The sequence below is a fragment of the Convolutriloba macropyga genome, chromosome 9 (genome assembly GCF_964194025.1).
Source record: "Convolutriloba macropyga chromosome 9, txConMacr16.3, whole genome shotgun sequence".
Classification (NCBI taxonomy): Eukaryota; Metazoa; Xenacoelomorpha; order Acoela; family Convolutidae; genus Convolutriloba; species Convolutriloba macropyga.
The window spans coordinates 24,141,164-24,147,163 of NC_134476.1; the positions used below are offsets into that span (position 1 = coordinate 24,141,164).

Genomic DNA, 6,000 nt, shown 5'->3' on the forward strand with positions numbered 1-6,000 from the left:
CGGAAATCGCAGAACCTCATGCAGTAAATTTTGAAAAAACGAAAACCAAAAGCACGGAAAGCTTAAACAGATAAAAATAAGCTAAATAAAAACTAAGAAAGTTTAGTTAAAAATTAACTATTAATTTTTTTTATCCTTGTTTCAACTTTGAGAAGTAAGTTTAGATGAAACTTGTATAACAAAACACAGATACTTTTGCACACATGTGTTGTGTCTTCAACACTTCAGACGTTAACAAAAATTTTTAATGAGTTATTCTCAGTTCAAACTTTTTCCAGCACTTTAATTGGCTTTTCCAATTTCGAAGATAGCTTTCTTTTGTTCAGGAGAGAATGATGCAAATAGCCGATCAGCACGTTCATCATCAGTCAATCGAAGTGGTCGCTTTGGTTTACGGAAACCAGTTATTTGGTTTGGTCTACGATTCTGCTCTCGCACAATTGGATTTTTTACATTTTCCAATTCGGTAACATCATTTACTTTTACAAGTTTTTTTCTCCTATCTCCTTGATCACACAATACGGACACAGTGCAGTTATTAGTGCTTGTTATGAGTCCCTTGCATTCAGCGAGTTTCTTGATATAAGCATCCATTGCAGGTAATCTTTCTCGTACGTAAATATTCTTTTGCTTTATTTCGTTTTGTCCTCTGAGATACCTTCGATTCGCATATATCTGGTTTTTATCACGAAATTACAAAAACTTGGCAATCACAGAAGCCATCAGACCTTTTTCTTCGGCTCGACCAGGTAGTATATGACACGCTTTAATTTTACTCGGTTCCAGTTCGTAACGCAGAAATTTTTTAATGAAAAAAAAAACAATCAGTTCCAGTAATGCATCATCATCAACGTTTGGGACAAACGGTGGATTATCAATAATGATGGAGTCCTTACTCGTGTATCTTTCTTGTTCCCGAACGCGCATTTCTAACTCTGAGCAAAAATCCTTAATGTTTTTGAATAGCACACTAACCTCGCTCTGGGTTTTTTTTAATTCGCTTATAATGGTACTCACGACCTGCTTCGTACTCTCATCCTGGATAGTCTCCACTAATTGTAATAACTTGGCATCCATCCTGACAAAATAATCTGGAAATAAAGTAGTAATAAAGTCCGAAAAAGTATGATTTACTGTGTAAATTGAGATTAATTTTTTTTGGAATGGCGCAATTCTGTCAGAATATAATATATAGGCCTTCATACGATTTCTAAATGTATATAAATAATAGCTGTTACAATCTTTAACTTTTTAATTCAGACGGAAAAGAAAAGGTTTGAATGTTTAAATCTTGAAATCTGCTTTAAAAGATCAGTGAGAAATGGCTTTTTTTCGCTTTAAACGAGCAAAAGTTCAAGCAAGAAAGCTAAAAGAACAACCAAAATTCTTTCAGATAAGCAGTAACTAGCGTTCCATTCAATTTAACATAGTATGCCCATACGCGGTAAGTTATAAGTAGTCTCTGGCTGGTTAAAAAATCGTTGACTTAAATTCAAGAACAGCCCCCTTTTGCAAAAGGGGTCAATTGTTGAAAAGATACAAATAATAATCCCAAGCCTCAAAATCACATTTTTTGCGCGTTCGCAAGTTTTGTGAAAGGGACTTTATTTTTCTTTTTATTGACTTGTCCATCATTGAGGACATCATTCCATTTTTTATTTCTTTGTCTGGATTGATATGGAATGGTCAAGTGATGTGTCTGTGATTTGGCTGCCAATTTGTTTTTTTTGTTTTTTTTTGAAAACCGCTCATTTTTCAGCTCATATGCCTATGTTTCATATTTTTTCGTTTTTAGATGTTATTTTCTCACAGCGCCATGATTTGAACCCTAAAAAGGTTTGGAAAAAATACTGTTACAAATTTTAGTTCGATTTATAAGTTTTGTCTCATATCACTGTTTCCAAACTATGCATCGGGCTCAAATAAAGACAATTAAATTGAATGTTTATAAAGTGACCTTGACTAAGCTAAGCATCTGTTAGTCTCAGGCCAACCCATATTTTGTGAAACGATAGATCAAATCAGAGAAAATTGCAATTTAGTGATAGTTTTAATTTTTACCGAAATTTGTTTGACACTTTTATTAGAGCACGGCATATGGCATACCATTTCATATTCCCAAGCGATACAATGTAAATAAATACCCTTACCATAAAAGAAAAGTTTTTATTGAACCGAAAAGGATTAATTTTTTTTGCAATTAATACACACCATTAAAAGGGGCAGAGAAGACTGAAAAGAAATTTATCTTCTGTAGACCAACTTTTAATTTACTGCCTTGACATTATAGCCTTCCGACAAAACTAAGACCTGGACCTTGAGCTGACAGGACAAAATACCAATAATTTATTCAAAATTATGCCCTTTAGTTAAATTAGCACAAAGATTTCTTGGTATTGGGTGAAGTGTTAAGTATAGTGCAATAATTATAAGGATATTGTACTAAATTGTACCTGACAGAGTAAAATTTGGGTAAAATAATGGTAGCTTTTACTCTGAAAAAAAATAGACGGTTTTAGAGGGTCTAGGAAATAAACCCCCACGGAAAAAAATCCCACATAATTTTAGATAGGAAATAAACCCCCACGGAAAATCCCACAATTTTAGATAGGAAATAGACCCCCAAAGAAATAAACCCCCATTTTAAATTTAAATTTTGATCGTGATAATTTGGTCGGTTGTGATAGTTTCATATCAAGTCCCACGAGCCGCTAAGGCATAGCCACGGCTAGCGAGGCATGGCCAAACGCGCTAAATGCGCAGCTCGGTAAAAGTCAAGAGGGGATTTATTTCCGTGGAGGGTTATTTATTTCCTATCCAATAAAGGTTTTTCCCGTGGGGGCTTTTTTTACAAAACCGGGCTTTAGCATCTGTCTATGTCGTAGTCGTAGAATGGGCAAGTAAAAACAAACGTCTAAGAAGAATGAGTGATATTTAGGGGGGGGGGGGGGGGGTGAGGGGTTTGGGGATTTTGATTTAAGAGCGATCCGTTTATTTAGCGGGAAAGATTCTGTCAAACCTGCCGGATCAAAAGATCACGAACATCTGTGTCAGTTATGAAATGTAGTAACTTTGGTCAAGAATTTCTGATTATAAACGTGCTATCATCTGCAACTAAGCAAATACGCGACAAAAGATGTATTCTGTCAAATTTACTTTTCAGCTTTCATTTCTGTAATTAAAATTTTGAAAGACAGTATTGAAAACTTTGATAATTGACAAAAAAACAAAATAAATAAATAAAAACAAATAAATTACTCCAACGTGTGCGTTTTGCCAGCTTTTTAATGATAAATTTAAAACGGACTGTATCGAATATTTACCGCGTGTATGAGAGCTGATATAACAGTTAAGAAAGGATTATTTTCCTCCTTACATTAAAGTGGAAAGAACACAACGAAAGAATAAAACTGTGTGCCAAAACTACACGAGATGCTGCACGCTTAAACACAGCAGGTGGTTGAAACTTGCTGCATAATTTATGCGGATTTATGATTTAAAATCATTCCCTCTTTCCTTCATTTCGTGTCAAATATTTATAAATTTTAAAATTAGAAATGTTCGAACTGGTGATCGGAGTACAATTTAAACCGACTCGACCAGCATAATAAGCGTGGGGAGAAAATACGATTGAAGAATAATTAGATATGGTTTTCGTTGTCTTAAAGTTATAAATTTTGAATACTTTTTCTTTTACATAAAACAGTATTGAAAAATTGGTCAACGCATTTTTTTCCAACGATTTGATTGTCGCCAGTAAAACGTTGACATTTTTCAAATGATAGGCTAGACTTTATTGTTAAGAAAAATTAAATTAATAAATTTCAAGTGGAAATATCTCATCATAAATTGACTTCAACTGATTTTCTAACTGCTTAAATTAAACCGATATGGCGTTTATGCTTACATGAATGTAGTTAATCGTCGTTAATAATAATTAATTGACCTGTTTGTGTATCTTAATCAATTTATAGCCGATATGAATCAATTTTCATAAAGCCGGGATTTCTTATGGATAAATTGAAAGCTGAAACCAAGCAATTCCAAAATTTTTGAACTTAAATTTATATATGCAGTGCTTAAAACAGCCGTGAGGAGGCAATTTTGTTTACGATAGACTCTAACTGCTCAGATTAAACAAGTTACTGTTCTATAATGTAAACGAAATACATTAGTTTCAAAACAAATTGGGGCGAAATTGACGTGCTATTTCTGGTTGTTAATTCCGAGTTATTGTTACAAGTGTTATCACAAGAATTTGCACTCTTATTCCATAAAGGTTAATGGGGCGAAAGAAAAAATCGTGAGGAGTGAAGAGTAGTTTATCGTCGTCTCTAGAAATATTTAACTTACAATTTTTCACTCGAATTGATCGAGAACTTAATAGGAGAAACTTAGCAATGTTCTGAGAGACTCTATGGTCTGTTTATTCTCTTTCGGGTGTACCTTATGACTTGGTATCTGGACTATTTTCAATTAAATAACTTGGCTATTAAATGTCTTACAACGCTTGTTTTCAAAAATTTAGTTGACCGTATTAATGTTTCTCAAACCCTGTCAATCCAAAATTTTTCAGTGCGTCTACACCATATTCTTTAAAAATGAGGCGTTCTTGATACCAGTCCTTAACTTAGTAGGCTTGAAAAACTGACTGTAACTTGGTTCATATCACCGTTAAAATTTTGCATGCACTGCAAATTTTAAGTTTGGTATCAATGTGAATATGTTCAGTATGAATCATTGCATGAGTCTGAACATGAACAATTCTTTTGAAATCTCTATAATATGGTAATTTCAAAAAAATTGATGTTATCAATCATATATTTAAATAAAAAAACCAAATATAAAAGTGTTGCTAATGAAAATAAAACCCAATTGCCATAAATATTATCGAGTATGCTATTAAATCTTTTTTCCAACTGAATAAATGAACTCAGACAACTTTGATAACAAATTCTTGATGTATTTTGATTTTAAACTTTTCTTGACGTGACCAGCAGTTGCCAGCAGATGGACACTATGGTTATAATCAAGTCAATCAGATTTTCACATAGAGTTGTGATCAGAATGCTGCTTTGTTGTTGACTCTTAGTAGCGACAACATATGTAAGTAAAAAAAACTGGAAAAAAGTCTGCTCGACTTGGCTTCTAATCAGACTAGTGTGCACTCGATTCGTTCTTTGATCAGACTGAAAAGCGCTCGAAATAGCCTCTGATGAGACTGAAATGCGCTCAAAAATAGCCTGATCAGTGCATGAGTCTGAACATGAACAATTCTCATGAAATCTCTTTAATGTGTTCATTTCAAAAAAATTGATGCAATCAATCTTATATTCAAATAACGAAAAATCAATTCTTAGAGTATTGCTAATGGAAATTAACGCAATTGCCAATAAATTTTTGGAGCATGCCATTAATTCATATTTTTGAATCAATTCTTTAGCTGGGACAGATTTGCAAAAAAATTTCTTGATATACTTTGATTCAAATAGTTTTTTGAAGGGACAAGCAGTTGCTATCAGATGGACACCTTGGTTCTGATCAAGTCCATCAGATTTTCACATAGAATTGTGATCAGAATTTGCTCAACTTTGCTCAACTTGGCCTCTAATCAGACTAGTGTGCGCTCGAATCGTTCTCTGATCAGACTTAGATGCGCTCGAAATAGCTTCTGATGAGACTGAAGTGCAATTAAAAATAGCCCTATCAGTGCATGAGTCAGAACAAGAACAATTCTCATGAAATCTCTATTATATGTTCATTTCAAAAAAAATTGATGATATCAGTCATATACTTAAATAACGACACAAAAAATAAAAATGTTGCTAATGAAAACAAAACACAATTGCCATAAACATTATCGAGTATGCCATTAATTCATTTTTCCAACTAAACAAATGATTTTAAACAACTTTGATAAAAAATTCTTGATGTATATTGATTTCAAATTTCTCTTGAGGGGACCAGCAGTTGCCATCAGATTGACTCTATGGTTCTCAT

General features: G+C 33.3%; 1 protein-coding gene across 1 annotated transcript in view; it reads right to left on the reverse strand.

Moving 5' to 3' along the window:
* The window catches only part of LOC142345273 (uncharacterized), a 33,323-nt gene extending 29,693 nt beyond the window's left edge, over nt 1-3,630 (reverse strand). The window contains exon 1 of the mRNA XM_075397254.1: nt 3,020-3,630. The gene's annotated coding sequence lies outside the window, so the exon portion shown is untranslated. The remainder of the gene's footprint in view (nt 1-3,019) is intronic.
* Between the last annotated feature and the right edge of the window lie 2,370 nt (nt 3,631-6,000).